General features: G+C 53.9%; 1 long non-coding RNA gene across 2 annotated transcripts; it reads right to left on the bottom strand.

Annotated features, from left to right (window-relative positions):
- Positions 1-1,975: 1,975 nt before the first annotated feature.
- LOC128120722 (uncharacterized) lies at positions 1,976-10,406 on the bottom strand. 2 transcript variants are annotated; one of them, XR_008221938.1, is made up of 4 exons: positions 10,304-10,406; positions 8,936-9,664; positions 7,498-7,596; positions 1,978-6,214 (listed from the first exon to the last, which is right to left on the bottom strand). It is a non-coding gene; the product is annotated as an uncharacterized LOC128120722 (long non-coding RNA). The 2 variants fall into 2 exon arrangements; XR_008221937.1 differs by having other exon boundaries at positions 1,976-7,596.
- Positions 10,407-20,082: the final 9,676 nt, after the last annotated feature.

Raw genomic sequence — 20,082 nt, 5'->3', positions numbered from 1 at the left:
ACATGGCAGGGCAGCTGGAGCAGAGTCAGGATCCCACCACACACCAGTGAGGACTAGAGAGTGAGGACTAGAGAGTGAGGACTAGAGAGTGAGAACTAGAGAGTGAGGACTAGAGAGTGAGGACTAGAGAGTGAGGACTAGAGAGTGAGGACTAGAGAGAGAGGACTAGAGAGAGAGGACTAGAGAGAGTGAGGACTAGAGAGTGAGGACTAGAGAGAGAGGACTAGAGAGTGAGGACTAGAGAGAGTGAGGACTAGAGAGTGAGGACTAGAGAGTGAGGACTAGAGAGTGAGGACTAGAGAGTGAGGACTAGAGAGGGTGAGGACTAGAGAGAGTGAGGACTAGAGAGAGAGGACTAGAGAGAGTGAGGACTAGAGAGTGAGGACTAGGGGGAGTGAGGACTAGAGAGTGAGGACTAGAGAGTGAGGACTAGAGAGAGTGAGAACTAGAGAGAGTGAGGACTAGAGAGTGAGGACTAGAGAGTGAGGACTAGAGAGTGAGGACTAGAGAGAGTGAGGACTAGAGAGTGAGGACTAGAGAGTGAGGACTAGAGAGAGTGAGGACTAGAGAGTGAGGACTAGAGAGTGAGGACTAGAGAGTGAGGACTAGGGGGAGTGAGGACTAGAGAGTGAGGACTAGAGAGAGTGAGGACTAGAGAGTGAGGACTAGAGAGTGAGGACTAGAGACAGTGAGGACTAGAGAGTGAGGACTAGAGAGTGAGGACTAGAGAGTGAGGACTAGAGAGAGTGAGGACTAGAGAGTGAGGACTAGAGAGAGTGAGGACTAGAGAGTGAGGACTAGGGAGTGAGGACTAGAGAGAGAGGACTAGAGAGTGAGGACTAGAGAGTGAGGACTAGAGAGAGTGAGGACTAGAGAGTGAGGACTAGAGAGTGAGGACTAGAGAGTGAGGACTAGAGAGTGAGGACTAGGGGGAGTGAGGACTAGAGAGTGAGGACTAGAGAGTGAGGACTAGAGAGTGAGGACTAGAGAGAGTGAGGACTAGAGAGAGTGAGGACTAGAGAGAGTGAGGACTAGAGAGTGAGGACTAGAGAGAGTGAGGACTAGAGAGTGAGGACTAGAGAGAGTGAGGACTAGAGAGTGAGGACTAGAGAGTGAGGACTAGGGAGTGAGGACTAGAGAGAGTGAGGACTAGAGAGTTAGGACTAGAGAAAGTGAGGACTAGACAGTGAGGACTAGAGAGAGTGAGGACTAGAGAGAGTGAGGACTAGAGAGAGTGACGACTAGAGAGAGTGAGGACTAGAGAGAGTGAGGACTAGAGAGTGACGACTAGAGAGTGACGACTAGAGAGTGAGGACTAGAGAGTGAGGACTAGAGAGAGTGAGGACTAGAGAGTGAGGACTAGAGAGAGTGAGGACTAGAGAGTGAGGACTAGGGAGTGAGGACTAGAGAGAGTGAGGACTAGAGAGTGAGGACTAGAGAGTGAGGACTAGAGAGAGTGAGGACTAGAGAGAGTGAGGACTAGAGAGTGAGGACTAGAGAGTGAGGACTAGAGAGAGTGAGGACTAGAAAGTGAGGACTAGAGAGTGAGGACTAGAGAGTGAGGACTAGAGAGAGTGAGGACTAGACAGTGAGGACTAGAGAGAGTGAGGACTAGAGAGTGAGGACTAGAGAGTGAGGACTAGAGAGAGTGAGGACTAGAGAGTGAGGACTAGAGAGTGAGGACTAGAGAGTGAGGACTAGAGAGTGAGGACTAGGGGGAGTGAGGACTAGAGAGTGAGGACTAGAGAGAGTGAGGACTAGAGAGAGTGAGGACTAGAGAGTGAGGACTAGAGAGAGTGAGGACTAGAGAGTGAGGACTAGAGAGTGAGGACTAGAGAGTGAGGACTAGAGAGAGTGAGGACTAGAGAGTGAGGACTAGAGAGTGAGGACTAGAGAGTGAGGACTAGAGAGTGAGGACTAGAGAGTGAGGACTAGAGAGTGAGGACTAGAGAGTGAGGACTAGGTGGAATGGGCCATTTGTAAGTTGCCAGCAGAAACATCAGGCAGGAAAGCTGCTAACCAGCTCAGCCATTTCATGCCTGGGCATTCATCCCAAAGAAACAAAGACTTATGTTCCCATAAAAACCTGTACAAAGTGTTTATAGCAGTTTTATTCACAGAAGCCCAAACCTGGAGCCAACCCACATGCCTTTCAGCAGGTAAGCAGAGAGACAAATGGAGGCACAGGCATGCCAGGGAATACTACTCAGCCAGGATAAGGGACAGCTACTGATGAACACGACCAACCTGGAGATTCCAGAGAATTACACTGAGTCAAAAAGGCTCAAACTCCGGAAGGTTAGAGAGACCACTTCTGTCCATCTGCCTTTGCTAAAGTGGAAAATGACCTGAGCAGGGCCGATCCGAGGCTGCAGGGGCTTGGGCGGGCAAGTGGGTATACAAGGGAACACAGGCACCCTGTGCCAACGCAGATGTCTTGTGCCCTGACAGTGCTGGCTCTCACCCACCAGGGTTAGTCTCTAGTACCTTCCAGGGACCATCACTACAAACTCAGTCGGGCCTGCATGAGAACTCCATGTCCTTTCTAGGTGCTGTGTGTCCCCCCGGGATTCAGATGGGAGCTCGTTTACGAGTGACCACATACAGGACCGTCCCTGGCATGTAAATTGGTGCCTGCAGACAGGGCTCCGGGACCTCTTGGTCGCCCACTACTTCTACTTTTAAGACATGCCACCCCTGTGATTTCGTGACCTGTGGGTGAGGGTCCGTGGGTCTGCAGTATACACTGCTCATCACCAGCTTTGATTTCCCAGAACATCAGAGCCTCACATCCCCACATCTAGGATGATTATTTTCCCAGAAGCGTGAACACTTGGTGGCAGACATGCAGAGCGCATCCTCATCCCAGAAGGCTCTGGAGTCAGATGGTCTGGTTTTGGCTCTGCCCTATCCTTGCTTTGGAATCCTGCCGACATGGCTTCCCTTACTGCCCCAAGCCTCAGTTTCCCCACTTTGAAATAAGAAGGATCACACTCTCTATCCAGAGCTTGCCCTGGGCTTTTCCTGTGTCATAACCTTATCAAAGTGTCCTCTTAAGCAGGGCCTCCAGTGCACAGGATGCCTGGGACTGGGGGTGCTGGCATGGTGGGTCTTGTTCTCCACTCACGGGCCCATCTGATAATTTGTTGAGCCATGATCGTGACACCTTCAACCTGGGCTCAAGGTGTCCCAGAAGTACCCAAGAAGAATGTAGCCTGGAGGGAGGCAATCACAGCAAGGGCCAAATTCTAGATATGGTAGCCTTGGGGAAAATCCTGGGACCCTTTCTCATTCCGCTTAACATGGCTAAGGGTGACTCTTACCAGGCATGGCTTAATTGACATTGGATGCCTACATGGGTGGGTGGATGGATGCATGCATGAATGGATACATGGATACATGGATGGTTGGGTAAATGTGTAGATGCATATATAGATGGGCAGATAGACAATGCATGCACTGGATAGGTGCATGGATGGACAGGTAGATGTTTGGATCGGCATGTACATGCATAGATGCATAAATAGGTGGATGGTGAGTGTGTGGATAGAGGCTTGGTTGGATGGATGCATGAGCTGATGGTTAGGATGAATGAACACATAATTGGGTGTTTAGTTACATAGATGCATGAATGGGTGGATGCATGGATGCATGGGTGCCTGCATGGATGGATGCATGGATGGATGGATGGATGGATGGATGGATGGATGGATGGATGGATGATTGGATGGATGGATGATTGGATGGATGGAAAACTTGGTGGATGAATGTATAATAGGTGTACTGCTCAATTCCATTATTAAATTAATTGAATTAACAATTTTTAGAGCATGAGGAAAGCAAACCCCCAGTATATCTGTAAGAATGTTTCCAGAGAACAGCAAGGGAAGACACCTACCCTGAGTGGGTCGTGACATCCCGTTGGTAGAGGCTCCACACTGAAAGAGAAGAGGGTGAGCCGAACGCCCCTCTATCTGCTTCCTCACCCGCTGAGATGTGAACAGTAGCTTCTCAGCCTTTCTCACCACGAGAGGCTGCACACTCACATGTGAGCGGAGATAAACTCTTCCTCCCTTAAAGGGCTTCTCATCAGGGTATTTTATCACAGCAATGGGGGGAATAAACTGAGACAGTGAACTAGTAATGAATCTGCTGTCAGGGGCCTCCAGAACTTTGGCTTTGAGTCCCCAGATCTCGTGGCTCCTCTTGGTCTCCAGAATCCCTTTCCCTGTGAAATCCCCTCTGCTGGGAAGTACAGTAAGCAGGTAGGAGCATGTTCATGGAGAGCTGTGGAAGACCCCACATCAACCCCTGCCCCCTTGAAGAACCCACAGCACACATTGCCCTGCAATGGAACCCCTCACAGGATCTGTAGGATCCAGGACAAAAAATAAAAGCAAGCAGCCCTTCTGCACCATCAGCCCCCAAGACTGGAGAAAGCCAGATTGTGGAAGCAGGACCTGGAGCAGAAAATCTGCTCCTCCAGCCACTGTACCCACCAGCAGGGGGAACACTTGGGGTTCTAGAGAGTGTCCACAACTACAGGACTCAGGAAAGTGACGGCATAGGAGTGAGCCTGCCATGGCAGTAGCCAGCTTCCAGCATCCGTGACTGATGAGAAGGGGAAAACCATTCACCGTGTGAAAAGTTCAGCCCTCCACCCATCAGGTCACAGGATCACCTGAGAGAACCATTCTCCAAGCACCAGATGCTCTGCTGGAGAGACTTGTCGTACTCAAAGCCATTCCATCCCAAATTCCCCAGCCCCTCCACCCAACCCTTCCAGAGGAATGCCACAGAAAACCCTTCTCTAGTGTCCTCCAGCAGGGGCCCCAGGGTACCGCTCTCAGGATAACGGGATAATCCCTAAGTGTGAACAGCAGTAGGGAAAGTGGGTGAAGAGCCCAGAGGAGAATCTCCGACTGTCAACTGGTGGTCTATTTCCCCGACACCATTTGCTTGTACACAGATAAGGAGTTATCTTAAATGGCCATGTCTTTCTCAATTTGTCCTTAACAGTCAATCCCACTTTCTTTCCATGATAGTATCTCGGCAGGATGAGAAATGCATTCAGTAATCCCCTGGGATCTTCATATATCAATATCAAATGGTCTGAAATTGACCTGGTATAAAATCCAGTCCTTCAGCTGGCAAGAGGCAAAATCAGAACGAAGTGAATTCTCGTGCTCACCGTGCTTGGCAGAGGTTGGGGGTCCTAGCACCAAAGCCTGTGTTTGTCTGGGGCCTTCATGAGAACAGAGCCTCATGCTCCCTCTGAAGATGAGTCCTTCTGGATCCAGCTGATGGTGGGCTCCACAGGGGGCTGGGCACAGCAGGGGAAGCTCTGAGAAGCCACACTTCGCACCCGAGGTCCAGGGGCAGAGCTTGGACTTGCAGACATCCCTCATAGGACCTCCCTGCCATCTAGAACACACCTTCCAGACTTTCCTGCCAGCTTGGCTGGTAGTGACTCGGAAAGGGTCCTGCCTGCTGGAGCTCAAGGGGGTGGCAGTTTTCTTCTGCTTCCATTCCCAAGTCTCCGGGGTTTACCTGGCTCACAGTTATGAGAGAAGCAATGACCAAAGCCTATTTCATTTCATCCCCCAGAACAACCTTCATCTGAGATGATGGAAAAAACGAAAGCCTGGGGAACTGGAGGAACTTCCCAAAGCTATGTGTGGCACAGCTGGAGGTCAAGCTTCCAAACCCAGACAGTCTGCTCTGGTCCACTCAGTCTAATCAGCAGGCACTTAAGCAGAGTCTGACAGGAGACAGGAGAAGGAGACAGAGGAGGAGAAATGGGAGCAGGAGGGAGGAAGAGGAGGAAGATGGAGAAAGAGTGGGATCCTGAAGAAGGCCCAAGCATATTGGGTACTTTGGGGACAGAGAGAAGAAGGTGAAGTCCTGGGAAGGGGGCCCAGTCAGGCTTCCTGCAGGCAGGCTAGCCAGCCTGAGGAGCAGGAGCCATGGGCTTGGTTCTGCTGGGCTCCTCTTGGCTGCTCCTTCCTGCCAGGTGGGAAGCACAGTAGGACCACTCAGGTGGGGAGAATGTGGGGACCTGCTCTATAGAAGAGGCAGGTCAGGAATCGGGAAATGGTCCTCCCCAAAGGAACTCAGGAACAGCCACCTCTGTCTCCGAGATGAGGCTGGAGACAAACTCCGCCAGCATCCTTGAGCACATGGCCTCCCATCTCCAATCCTCACAGGTCAGGACCTGGAAGACAGGTGACAAGAATGGCCTTGGGTGGTTAGGAACTCAATGAGCCATGGGTTTCCCACACCTGTCAGTAGCTCACAGAGCAGGGCCTGTCCTCATCCTAGAAAGATGCTTACAGGTCAGAGGCAGCAGGGGGTTCACTGGTGAGTCCCCAGTGCCTGGGGCATAATCGCCTCATGGATGGATGGATGGACAGACAGACCAGATCGATACAGCTCATCCCTTCCCAGGGGAACAAGTTTCCTGCAGTTCCAGCCAGGTTCTCAGCCTGAAGCTGCCCAGCTCCTTTCATACAAATCACTGTGTGTCTCCCAATCCCCGTGATCTCCAATGTGGGAGGAGCTAGGCCTAGGTGTCCACCATCAGAAGAGCTGAGAAACTGTGAGGATCAAAGGGGCCCCACCCCGAACTGCTGGAGGAGGCAGAAGGAAGCAGGTCCCACAGGACGGCATGGGCGGGCCAGGCTGGCGGGGAAAGAGCCGGGCTGTGGCAGCTCTTATCAGGCAGACACTGTCAGAACCAAGGAGGACCTCACTGGGCATTGGCACCGGGGTGAGAAACCTGTCAGGGTTTACCAGGGTGTCACAGCAGTCCACCTGACCAGAGACTTCTCCTCACGAGAAACTAAGACACAGAGTTAAGGAGCCTTTCAAACTGCCAAAGGCAGACCCAGGATTTGAACCCGGGCACTTCCCTTTGCCCACCATGCTGCACACATGTAGTTCACGAGGTGAGGCCATGGGTACAAGCAGAGCCTCCCCCTCTGAAGGGCCACCACCCAGAAAAGCCGGCACTGGGTACGGTTCTGTGAGTAGGTCGCTGTCTTGCGGTTGATCAGACGTTCACAGGAAGGGGAAGAACAGGGGCTGAGGCTAGAGATGCATGCAAGGCTTCCTGGAGTCGTCACCATGGAAGGCCCAAGCCAACAGTAATAATGGTTGTGTTTACCAGAAGGTTCCCAGGAAATGGGTGAGCTGACCCCAAAACAATGTTTTCTAAGATCTTCAATTGCTGGCCAAACTACCCAAAGCACAGTGCTCTGCCTCTCACCAGCCTCACTGGCCTTCTTCCCGCATTCAGAACGCTCTTGGATCTGGCTGCCCCAGGACCCTTACACATGCTGTTCTCCCTTCCTCACCTTTCATATAACCAGCTTCCTCTCATCTTTGGATTTCAAACCAAAAATCTTCAAACCAAAAACCTTCCCTGCTCATCCCTCTGGTGCAAAATAGTCACCTCCCAGTTCTTCGGATTTCCTAGGAGGAAGATAAAATTTTTACCTGTGCATACATCTGTTTCTTGGCTTGTTTGATCCATCTTTCCCTCAATATTGTGGGTGCCGTAGGGGAAAGGTTAAGTTCCAGGAACACAGTATAGACCTGGATGGGTAGATAGATGGGTGGATGGGTGGGTGGGTGAATAGATGGGTAGATAGATGGGTGGGTGGGTGGGTGGGTGGGTGGATGGGTGGATGAATAGATGGGTGGGTGGGTTGATGGATGGGTAAGTGAATGGGTGGATGGATGGGTGGATGGATGGATGGGTGGATGGATGGATGGATGGATGGATGGATGGATGGATGGATGGGTGGATGGATGTGTGGATGGATGGATGGATGGATGAATAACTACTGCAATCAGAAACCACCTTTAGGCAGAGGACTTGAACATACAACTTTCTTTGTGTGGTTATGAGAAATGGAGTCTGGTAGCATGAGGTAGGAAGTACAGGGTCGTGACGATTATTGTCTGCTCTATGACGGAGTGAGTTTGGGATGACTTCCCAGAGATGAATCCCTGTTGAACCTGAATGTGACTAGGAGTCAACTGGGCTGAGGGAACAGTATCCACAGGATGGGCTCTTCCATGAGGGGTATTTTACCAGGAGTAGCCCTTGTAGCAATACCTCTGTGATGGGAAGGTGGACATTTAAAATGAAGATAGCAAGAGCTAGAGACATGGTTCAATGGTTAAAAACACTAGCTGTTCTTCCAAAGGACCAGGGTCTGGTTTTCAGCACCTACCTGGTGGCTCACAACAGTCTCACCCCGATCCTAGGAGATCTCATGCCCTCTACTGGCCTTCAGGGGCACCAGGCATTGGTGCAGTATGTAGACAAATGTATGGGCAAAATGCCCATATACATAAAGTAAAAATAAATAAATCTTTTTTAAAAATAATAAAATAAATGCCGATCCCCAGGCTCCAACTCTCTGAGACGGAATGTTTAAGGGCCTTCAGAACATCTTTCTGCATTCTCACCTGCTATTCTAGCAAACTCTGAACCCAAAACATTGTCTTTTTTGGTTACTCAGGACCCAGGAGTCCGACCGAGCCAGAGAGCAAGCCACCAACAAGCTGCCCACACCTCAGCCCTCAGCACAAGCTTGCCCACGGTCCTTGGGGCGTGGGTCAGCCTAGCCCAGCCCAGCCCTTCCTCCTAGGCCCAAAAGATCTCTCTCCCCTCTCTCTCTCTCTCTCTCTCTCTCTCTCTCTCTCTCTCTCTCTCTCTCTCTCTCTCCCCCTGCACAGTTCCAAAGAACTTGGGCTGACCCCATCCTTACAGCTCTGCTGAGTCATGGTGACCCTGTTCTTCATGGGCTGCTGAGGAGTCATGGACAGAAACCCATAAACTCAGTCCAAGCATCATTCGTGGGAGATGGATGAGCATTCTTTTTTTTTAAAGAGAGAGAGAGAGAGAGAAATCTTTTTGACTGACTTGGTTTCTGCCTCTCGATTCCACCTGTTGCCATGTGACAGAGACAATCATCCAGCTGTCAGCACAAGGTCATCAGCTTCACAGCTACACATCTTCATCTTTGCTGAACGTGCTGGCCTTCCCATTGAGAGGCTGGGAGCTCCCTGGTTCCATCTGCGCACCACACAGGGGCAGACATCCCACGCCTCTTCTTCCAGGCAGTTCTCCAGTATCCCAGAGTGGAGAATCTGGTGAGCTGAACGACTGAGTCCGTGAGAAGCTGGAGCAGAAGGAAGAATCTGGAGTCTTGTGGGAAGCCGGTGGGGAGGGTCAAAGTTCCACCCAGAGCCTCAGTTTCCACCTCTGTAGAATGGGAGCCCACTCTGATCCTGTCTTACAAAATGAGGTCCATGTAACTTGATGCCTTGGAGCCTTATCCAGGAGCCCTCCTCAGGTGCCACTGTAGCTTCCTGGAGCCCCTGATGAGGGACCTGACCTCTGCCTGTTGGACACAGAGTGAGGCAGACACAAGGTGCACCTGACTGGTGAGGTCAGATATCAGAACTGTGGCAGCCTCTGCCTTCCTCTCCGTGGGGGTCTGAGGTCAACCTTCCCGGGACACAGAGAGAGGCCTCCATCCACAGAAACTGCTCAAGCTAATCCCTGGCTGCGGCTGCTGCTTCATGGTAATAAGTTGCAAGTCTCGGGGCTGTTTGTTTCCAGTTACAGACAACTGACACACAGAGAGGCCTGGAGAGAAACACACCGAAATACGATAATCACTCCCTGGTGTTTACTGCTCCTGGGTGCCAGCCAGACTCTGCTCATGGCTCCCATTCATCCCCTGGGCACACACCAACACAAAGCTGCTTGAACAGATGAGCAGTGGGAGCTCAGAGACAGGGAGCTACTTGCCCAAGGGCACACAGCCTGAAAGCAACTTAGGCAGTTCTGTCAGGCTCTGAATTCCTGCACACCCTGCATTCCAGGCATGGATATGGATTTTTTCCCCCCCTGTCATTAGTGTTACCGCCTAATGGTAACACTATGTTTTCCCCAGTGGGGAAGACCCAAATGTCTGTGTGTCCGCCCTCCTCCAGGGTAAGTCGCATCCCGGACTTCCTGGAAGGCAGCAAGGAACCACGTACAGGAGAAAAGCCCAGAACCCTGGAGGGAACTCGGGAACCTAGCAGGGACAGCTGGGCTGCTGTCTGCCGGAGATGCAGGGGTTAAAGGGAAAGGCTGGCTTGAAGAAATTCTCTAAGCTGGTGTTAGAGCACGAGAGAAGGCAAAATGCTTGTAAATTCCACCCGGGGAATTGGGCCCCGAATCGGCTCACCTTTCGTGGACACCCCCGCCGCCCCCGCCCCGCCTGAGAGGACAGCTGACCTTTGGAGGGAAATAATGAAAAGAAGAAATTCCTTGGAGAAAATAATGTGTCCGGGCCTCAGTAATGAGATCGGCTCCTTTCATGTTGCCATGACGACGGCAGTCATCTTATAATACAAACCCATGAATGGTCGGGCGGGCAGCCTCGCAGCCGAGGGGCCAGGGAGGGGGTTAGCCTCTTGCAGGCTGGGGTCAGGGGCCACTGGGCCTCATTTCCCCGAGATGCAGCCTGGCTCCGGGGTCTCCAGGGCTGGGGGGCTCGGGCCTAGCCTGCGGCTCGCACCACACAGCCCGGGTCCACAGGAACTTTGCGGCCTGATGTTGGAGGCACCTTCGCGCCTGAGCCTGTGGGGTTACTCGGCAGCTGACCCACAAGGAGTGGATGGGAGCTCCACTGTCAGATCAGGAAACTGAGGCACGGGTGGCAGAATGGCCTCCTCCTGGTCTGGTTCTTAGGCCACAGCTGTGTGTGGCCCAGGCCACTGGCAGGCTCAGACTAGGCTCTCTCCAGGCAACAGGGAGGCCGAAGAGGGAGAAGTTAGAGACTAAAATGATGCTCTTCTCAGACGGACAGAGTGTGAGGAGGCTGGCCTGTGTGAGGAGAACACACTGTGCTGGGCTAGCCTGGACTGCCTGTGTGAGAACGCACTGTGCTGGGCTAGCCTGGTGGCAGGGCACTGCCTGCCACTCATAAGGCCCTGGGTTCCATTGCCCAGAGCCTCTGTGTGATTGACACCTTCCAAGTCACAGGCTGCTGTTTGTCAATTGGATGGGGCTGGAGGGGTAGCTCAGTGGTCGCAGAGCTTTTCATGAAAAAGCCAGGTTGGGTCCCCAGAACCCACACAGGGCCCAACGCAGTAGAGCAAGGGTTTGCCAGCCCATGGCTCTTGCTGGGGGGGTGGGGACAGAGACAGGAGGGTCCCTGGAAGTTCTCTGACCAGCTTGCTTGGAACACACACAACACACAAGAGACCCCTACTCAAATAAGGTGGAAAGTGAGGACGGACAGCTGAGGTTGTCCACTGACCTCCACACACATGGCCCAGCACACAGGCGCATGCATGAACTCATACACAGATACATACGTATACACACAACTGTTTAAAGTGTGTGCGTGTGTGAGCATGTGGGTAACTGCACAGGGGAAGCCTCTGTTAGAAGCCTCAGCATCACGGTGCCCACACCCCTGCACGGCCCTGGACTCTGCATGGGGCAGTGCCCTTCCTCCAGGGTTGAGGGTGCTCTGCCTAGACGGGTTATAGCAGCTTAAGGACACTGCGAGAGATCGGGCTTCCTCTAAGGGGCCTTGACGGAGACCGCGAGGATCAAAGTGGCGGTCACGGGACACACAGGTGAGGCAAGAAGACTTCGGGAGAAAGGGACAGAGAGGGGGATGCCGGAAGGAGGTGAAGGATGGCATCAGGAGAGGAAAGAGGAGGAGAAGCTTGGTGAGAGGAGAGGGTGCCTGGAAGGTGGATTCAAGGGGCGGCCTGAGGCTTCAGAGCTGGGCACCTGGGGAACGGCCACCTACTGCATGGCCTTTGGGAAAACACGGTCCCACTGGATGCCTTATCCATAGAGATTCTCCCATGAGGTCCTGGGAGCAAGAGAGGAGAGGGCTGCCGTGGGGCCACCCCTCACATGGTGGAGAGGGAGAGCCAGGGCTGAGGTGGGGCCACCCCTCACATGGTGGAGAGGGAGAGGCAGGGCTGCGGTTGGGGCCACCCCTCAGATATGGAAGACGCAGCCCCCACCCCTGTACAGCTTTGTAGCTCTCTGTCTCCTTCTTATCCTCGGAAGCCACGGGCTGTGGGAACCACTCTGTTCCAACAGAGACCCCCAGACAGAGACACAGTGATGGCATCCCTTAAAATAACAGTGTGGCTTGGCTTTTTATAGGTCTTTGTCTGATGGGACAAACTGTAGGGATTTCTGCCTGCAGAAAAATCTGGATAGGCCAGCGGGCACGTAGTGTCCACAGGGGAGCTGGGCACGGTTCGGCATTTGCAGGGAGGCCTGTCTCAGCTGTGTCCCTTCCTCTTGTCTTCTGGGGAAAGGGCTCAATGACTCAGTGCTGCCTGGACCAGCCCTGCTGAGCATCATCCCATGTGGCTCCTCGTTGAAGCCTCAGGACGTGGGCCATCTCCCTTTCACAAGTGAGGAAATGGAATCAGAGAGGTCAAGCACTGAGCCCAAGGTCACCCCGATTGTGAGGAGCCTGACTGGGAGTGTGGGAGGCTGGGTTCCTAACACTATGGGGACAGGACGGGTGGACGCTACACCTGGTTGTGGGAGTCCTGAGGCCCCGGTGTCTGTGCCCTTTGACCTGTAGCATTGGAAGTCCTAAGGGGGTGAGACAGTCTCACCCGGGGCTAAAGAGGAGCAAGGATCACATAGGGAACATGAGAGTCGGGATCAGCTAGAGTTCTGCAGGGGAGTCCCACCCCAGTCCACAGCTCCTGAGAAATACCCCAAGCAGAGGAAAATGTCAGTCCGGGGCAGCGAACAAGATGACAGATGTCTCTCTTTTCCCCTGTGTGTCTGTGCTGCCGTAGACGGAGCTGCTTCCTCCGCTAAGAGCAGAGCCGCCCCAGCTCTAGCCTAGGTGATCACCGTGACCTCGGGGGTCCGTGCTCCGTGGACACGGACACACGAGGAGCGGTCATTCGGCTTCCTCTGATTCTAAGCACAATGGTGCCGTGACCACCTGGTGAGGCTGAGCCGGTCCTGCGGCCAGCTGCACAGACCAGGAAACTTGTCCAAGGACCACTTGTCGGGGGTCCAAGAGGCAGAAGCCAGTCTCCGGTCTCACGGCGGCTCCAGCCTCCGGCTGCCAGTCCGTGTGTGAAGTCCTTGCTCGCCCGCAGGCTGCTGTAGGAACAGCCTTGGTGACCCTGTCACCTCCCTGGTGATCATCCTCTCTGCCTGGGACTGGATGGTGTCACACAAACATCTGAGGGTTGCCCCAACCCCCTCAGCCTTCCAGTTCCTGAGAAGCCCGTGGTGCTGAGCACATCTGGCTAGTTGGCCAGAGCTGTAGCCAACATCTGGGAAGAGGTGGGAGGGATGGGAGGAGGGAGGGAAGAAGGGAGGGAGGGAGGGAGGAACCTGGGGCTCCCGGAGTCTGATGGACAGGACCCTGGACCTGCTCCAGATGGCCAGGTGAGAGCCGTAGCTTCGGGTCCTAAAAGTATGTGTTCGTGCATGCAGGTGTGCATGGTGTGTGTGTGTGTGTGTGTGTGTGTGTGTGTGTGTGTGTGTGTGTGTACGCATGTGTGTGTTGTGTTGTTGGAGAAGGGGCGTGTATGCATGTGTGGTGTATGTGCAGGTGTGTCCTGTCTGCATGGGTGCCTGCCTGTCTTCATCTATCTGTGCAGAACTGAATGAACAGTGACCGGTGACGGAGCTGCTCCCTGACCACATGACCCTGGGCCAGGTCACACGACTCTCTGACCTGTTTCTTGCTATGGCTCTGCTGAGACAGTCTGGGCACACCAGCCCGCCAAAGCTGAACAGCCGGTCTTCCCGCGCCCGGCATCTCTGGTGCCTCACAGACCCTGGTAGAGGCCTGTCTGCACACCCACCCGTCCTGGGACAGGCTGCTGCAGGAATGTGGGATTCTGTCTTCTCCCAGACAGCATCAGCCATTCAGGGCCCTTTTCCCTCTGGCTTGCAGCCAGACTTAAGAGTTTTACAAAAATTCCCAAGACCTTTAGCCGCCTTGCGTTGAGAAGACAGGGCTGTCGACGAGGAGAAGTGAATGGCTGGCTGCTGGAGGCAGGAAGCAAACGCAAACTCCTGTCCCAGCCCGGGGAGGTGCAGCCGGGGCTGCAGAGGGGCCAGGACATTTCCCTTAGAGTTAAACCTGATGCATTTTGGCAAGGGCCCTGCAGGCACCTCTGCCTCAGAAACCAGAAGAATGGGCAGTAGGTGCTGGGTGGGGGAGGGAGGTAAGGCCCTCGACGGGACTGTGTCCTCTGCACCACGGCCCAGGGAGCTGGGTCCCTCCTGGCAGGTCCACTACTTAGGTTCAGACTCCAGCCCTGTCCTGTATTTCCTGGGTGTCCTCCAGAGCCTCTTGGCCTTATCTCTCTGAGCCTCAACCCTCTCCACTTTAACAGACGAATTAGACAGCGCCACTAAAGAGCTGCCTCTGGGGACACACAGGACAGTGTCCGTGAACTTATCCAGGTCTCCGTCCACAACCAGGCAGGGAGGGCCAAACGTGCTGGAGAGGCAGGGATGACAGGGGCGACCCCCAGGCCCCAGAGTGAAGCTCCCAGACTGCTCAGCCTTCTCAGAGCTGCTCTGCTTTGGCCCCTCCCCCCAACCCCCCACCCACCCCCACCCCACCCCACCCCACCCCACCCCACCCCACCCCACCCCCTGGCAGGAGTTGTGTGCCCTCTGAGGCTTCAGACAAACCGTCAAACATCTCTGGACCCTACGGTGGCATAAGATGGCTCAACTCTTGTCCTTTTGTCGCTGGGACAAAGTCTCTTATGTGAACAACCTAAAGATTCTTTTGGCTCAGGTTTCAGTTCAAAGCATGCAGCTATGAAGTGGGGGGAAGAGAGAGGGAGGGAGAGGGAGAGAGAGACAGAGAAAGAGAGAGGAAGAGGGGGAGAGAGGGGGGAGAAGAGGAAGGAGAGAGAGGGGGTTGGAGAAAGAAAGAGAGAGGAAGAGGGAGGAGGGAGACAGGGAGGGAGGGAGGACATGCTGTGCAAGCTCTCTCGTATGTTTCTTTATTCCAGCTTAGGCCGGTAGCCTATGGATGGTGCCGCCCACACTCAGGCAGGTCTTCCTTCCCTCACTGGACCCGTCAGGACACACCCTCACTGAGGACACTTAGCCAAGTGTCTGGACCAGACTTCTCACCCCATTAGGCTGACCGTCAAGGTTGACCAATTACAAGCAGCAGTGTGCTAGTCTGTTGCCTGTTGCTACAACAAAATACCCAAGACTGGTTTATTTATAAAGAATAGAGGTTTGCTTGACTCATGGTTCTGGAGGCTGGGAGGTCCCAAACATCACACTGGGTCCTGTGTCTGTGGAGGCTCTGTGCTGTGTCCCAGCATAGCGGCGGCTGTCCCATTCCAAGAGAGGCAGGGCAAGTGACAACCTCAAGCCTCTCTTCCTGGTCTTATATGCCCCTAACCATCATGGATCCTCTGGACCTCACCCCACCTCCCAAAGGCCCCACTGCAGACACTATCAGCATATGAACTGGATGTTAGGACACCAACCTGTGAACTTTGGGGGCCACATTCAGTTACAGCAAGGACTTTTAATCCTGAGGTCTGAGAAGCCTGGAAACACGGCACACAACAGCGGTACAACAAAACGTGTTCTGAAAATTCTCAAATGTGGTTTCCACCTTTCAGACACCACTGTCACTTCTAAACTGGGTGTCAAAGCCTGCCTCTGAGGCTGGGTGTCGGGGTCCTGCCTCTGAGGCTGGGTGTCCAGGCCTGCCTCTGAGGCTAAGGCTGGGTATCGGGGTCCTGACTCTGAGGCTAGGTGTTGAGGTCCTGCCACTGAGGCTGGGTGTCGGGGTCTTGCCTCTGAGGCTGAGGCTGGGTGTCGGGGTCTTGCCTCTGAGGCTGGGGTCTTTTATTTTATTAGTGAGCTTGTACCACTTTACATTTTAAAATTGGCATTGGACCTCTCCTGACCCAAGGGTTGACATTAGGAGCAAGCTGAGGAAGGCCCATGCCTACTCAGGGGAAATGCACATGATTAGCCCCTCAACTGTCATGGGGAGAACATATTCGAACAAGGCTTGGGGTGCCCTCAGACAAGCAACTGCATGCAGAGAGACCCCAGGGAGCTCCAGTGTTAAGTCCAATAGCATGGCTATCACCACTGCTTGGGGAAGCCATGCTTTGCAGGACAGTGGCTATGGGTATGTCTGTGCCCACCTTGCCATGGGTATGTGTCTGAACCGCAAGCATGTACACCAGGAAAATACCCCAGAAGTAATCACAGCATAAAGTCCAGGAAGGGCCCTGGGCAGGTTTCTAGTTCTGCCTGTTTGCAGACGCCAGTGTGTGGAGAGGGAAAGGTTCCCACCCTCACTGACTGGCTGATGTCTGAGTGTGGGACTTCTATGCACCCTCTCTACCTGCCACAGACAGAGGAGACTCCGGCACTGGAGACAGGACGCTCACAGGGGGACCTGGGGTCTGATCGAAAGTCCTTGGACCTCAGTGCTGTGGCTCCGCTGCCTGGGCTTGGAGACACGGGACAGCAGAAGGGAAGAAATCAGACAGCCTCACAGCACTTGGCAGCACCTCCCCCACGTGTGACGACAGTGTGAATGTAGAGACTGAGGCAACAGCTGGGCCCTACCCCGGTCCAGATGTGGGGAAGACAGTTTCTCCCAAAATACCCTTGGCTGTGAAGTCAGAATCCTCCTGGTGTAAACAAAGAGGCTGCTCCTGTCTCTGTCTGACTGTCGCCCAAGCTCCTGGAGCCTCAACCCCTTCCTCTGTTCTCTCCTCGCTCCCTCGGGAAGGAGGAGCCTGTGAAACACAAGCGTGTGCCTCTGTACAAGGCCCCGCTGCTCTGGATGGGGCAGGGACAGGGACTCCTGAGGTTGCTGCTCATCCCCTTCTCTGCCTTCCTCCAGCTCTGCCTCCACCTCCCGGCTGATTGTCAGCTGCCCAGCTGGGTGTCTGGTTCCTATGGTCGCTGTTCCACCTGTAAGGTCACTCCAAGGAATCACAAGACACCAAGAAACAAGGAATGGTCTAGAATCACAGGACTGGCCTAAGGCCAACTTTGGTTGGGAAATTGAAGCCCCGGGACAGGAATGCGATCCACCTAAAGCTTGTGATAGGTTGGTAGGATGTGCACCACGCCTGCCTAAGCAGGTCTCTTTGTGATTCGCTCTGGCCCACTGAGGAGTGAGAGGGGACTCTGGGTCCCATGGGTCCCAGAAAGAGGCGAAGTTCCCCCAGGATCCCAGCTCTATGACCCTTGTGTCAAGCACAACAAGGTCTGGAAGCAGCTACAGGGATGTGGGAGTTAGCAGGCACAGGACAGCACCGTCAACAGGGTGACTCTTGAGACAAACTGGCCCTGGATGAGTGCTGCCACAAGGCAGGATTAAGACTCAGCCCAGAGTGAGCCAGGGTTTTCATAAATCCTACACAGCCAGTTGGAGCCAGAGAGGACCAGGGAAGTTGGAGACACCTTGATGAGTTTCCCACACAGGGGAGCCGCCCCAGAGGGAGAGGCAGAGCAGCTGCTAAAACAAAACTAAACAAAAGCCCCATCTGACTTAAAGGTGGGAAGTGAGTGGATTCGGTATGGGGCGTGGCCCAGCATCACCCTGGCAACCCTGGACAACAACCTCCTAAACAGCAGTTGGCCCCTCAGGGAGGGGAGGCGGGAGGAGTCCTCTCTTGTCCCTGGGATTGGGGTACCTGGCCAAATCCAACAGGTTTGAGAAGCCAGAAACCAGAGTGACGTCGGCCGGGAGTGAGGACACCTGAGACAAATGGGCTCGGAGCCATTGAGCTCAGGGCAGGCTGAGGGAGGGGACCCTGGCCAGCTCCCAGCCCAGTCACCAACACCTAGCTCTGGGAGGAGCCCGAACAGTCGGTAAGGAGCGATCTAGAATCTGTTTGCATGCTTCCAACGCGCTTTCAGCGACAGGGAGCCCACTCTTCATTTTAGGTGCAAAGTAAGCTCTCTCCAGAGCATGGTATTTCCTCGACTCCTGGGTCCCAGGCTGAAAAGAACCAGTTGCCACCATTCAATTCCTTGACTTGCGCTGGCTTTGGGAAAAAAAGAAAAGTTTCCCGAAAGTCATTTGTGTGTTCTCACTGCCCCTTCCTGGTCCCCAGCCTCCGGCCTGCCTGGCACAGATGTCCACTGGGTGAGAGGATAGCTGAGGTGAGCACACATGTCTCCTTGGTGTCTCAGTCCAAGGTCGCTGAAGACCGGTCCAAAGTAAGACAAGGCAGAAAATGCAGCAGGTTTCACAAAGCCAGACACACAGCCGTGCAAGGTGACCAAGCAGACCCTGGAGATCAGGGCAGACAGACAACCAGGCTGCAGCTGAGGATGACCCAGGTAGCAGCATGGCAAAACCAGAACTCCGGTCCCTCCTCCGTACCCTTCTTCCTCTTCCCCATACCCCACGGAGACCTACAAGGCAGGAAGACTCTGAACTTGGGGGAAGAGCCCCTGGGGCAGCTGATGAGGCAGGTCTAGGCCGAGGTCTAGATACGGGAGGGAGGAGCCCATCTCCCTCTCGCTGGGGTGGTAGATCTCAACAGGTCACAGCGGTGGCTACAGTTCAGTCATGTTCTCATTTCCTTACGTTGGAGCCTCCGGTGAGTGAGTGAACCTCTGTCCGCCCCTTCTTCCCTACCTGCAAAATGCTCGTGGTAAGAGCAGATGCCCCCACGGGGCCAGGACAGGACGCCATGCATGAGAAGCACCTGCTTTGCCAGGCCGTGTGCAGACACACTGAGGGGAACGCACATGTCAATCAAATCAGTGCACACTACCCTCCCGCCCGCTTGCTCTGAAGCCACACTGGACACAACAGCCCTGAGGTAAGACAGACCCTCCAAGTCCTGCTGTGTCCTCCAGGAAGGAGGGCACAGACCACAGAAGCAGCGTGTGGTGGTGCAGTGTGTGTTGTGTGTGTGTGTTGTGTGTATGTGTGTGTGGTGTGTGTGTGTGTGTGTGGTGTGTGTGTGTGTGTGTGGTGTGTATGTGTATATGTGTGTATGTGTGTGCTGTGTGTGTATGTGTGTATGTGTGTTGTGTGGGTGGTGTGTGTGCGGTGTATGTGTTGTATGTGTGTGTTGTGTGTGTATGTGTGTTGTGTGTGTGTTGTGTATGTGTTGTGTGTATGTATGTGTGCGTATGTATGTGTTGTGTGTGTGGTGTGTGTGTGGTGTGCGTTGTATGTGTGTATGTGTGTGGTGTGTGTGTGGTGTGTGTGTGGTGTGCGTTGTATGTGTGTATGTGTGTGGTGTGTGTGTGTATATGTGTGTGTGTTGTGTGTGGTGTGTATGTGGTGTATGTGTGTGTGTGTGGTGTGTGGTGTGTGTGTGTATGTATATGTGTGTGTGTGGTATGAGTGTGTATGTGTGTGTGTGTTGTGTTTGTGTATGTGTGGTGTTTGTGTGTGGTGTGTGTGTGGTGTGTGTGATGTGTGTGTGTATGTGTATGTGTGGTGTGTGTGTGTGTATATGTGTCTGTGTGTGTGTGTGTGGTATGTGTATGTATATATATGTGTGTGTGTGTGGTATGTGTGTGTATTGTGGTATTTGTGTGGTGTGTGTGTGTGTGTGTGTGTGTGTGTAGGCTCACATTTGTCACAGGTCAAGAACTGACAGAACTAAGAAATAAAGCGGACCCGCTCTGCACTTGCCTCTGGTTTTCCCACCTCCGCCTGTACCCAGATCCTCCTTCCTGCCACCCACAAGGTGTCATCATCTCCTAACCCGGTCCAGGGCCCCACCCACCTCCAGGCCTTCACACATGCCGCTCTCTCGATGCTGGAGTGTGGGGCTGTGTGCCCTGTGGCCCAGTGACCACTGACGGGATACCCAGGATGACTGACGGGTGGTCCTGTGGCCTAGGACCAGGCACAAGAGCTTCAAAAGCCAACTCGCTGCCCTGGCGATGGGGGATTCTTCTCCACTCCGCAACAGGCCGTCTGTGACAAGGCTCCCACCCTTCAGATCTGCCTCCCTCCTGAAATTCCTTCCACCTTCCAGGTTACAGGGGAAGAAATGGAGGCTCTGGTGGAA

The sequence above is a fragment of the Peromyscus californicus genome, unplaced genomic scaffold (assembly GCF_007827085.1).
Source record: "Peromyscus californicus insignis strain IS unplaced genomic scaffold, ASM782708v3 Scaffold_2__1_contigs__length_46816999, whole genome shotgun sequence".
NCBI classification, from domain to species: domain Eukaryota; kingdom Metazoa; phylum Chordata; class Mammalia; order Rodentia; family Cricetidae; genus Peromyscus; species Peromyscus californicus.
Note: the sequence above shows the minus strand (reverse complement) of the source record. Positions and strands in the feature narration are given on the sequence as shown.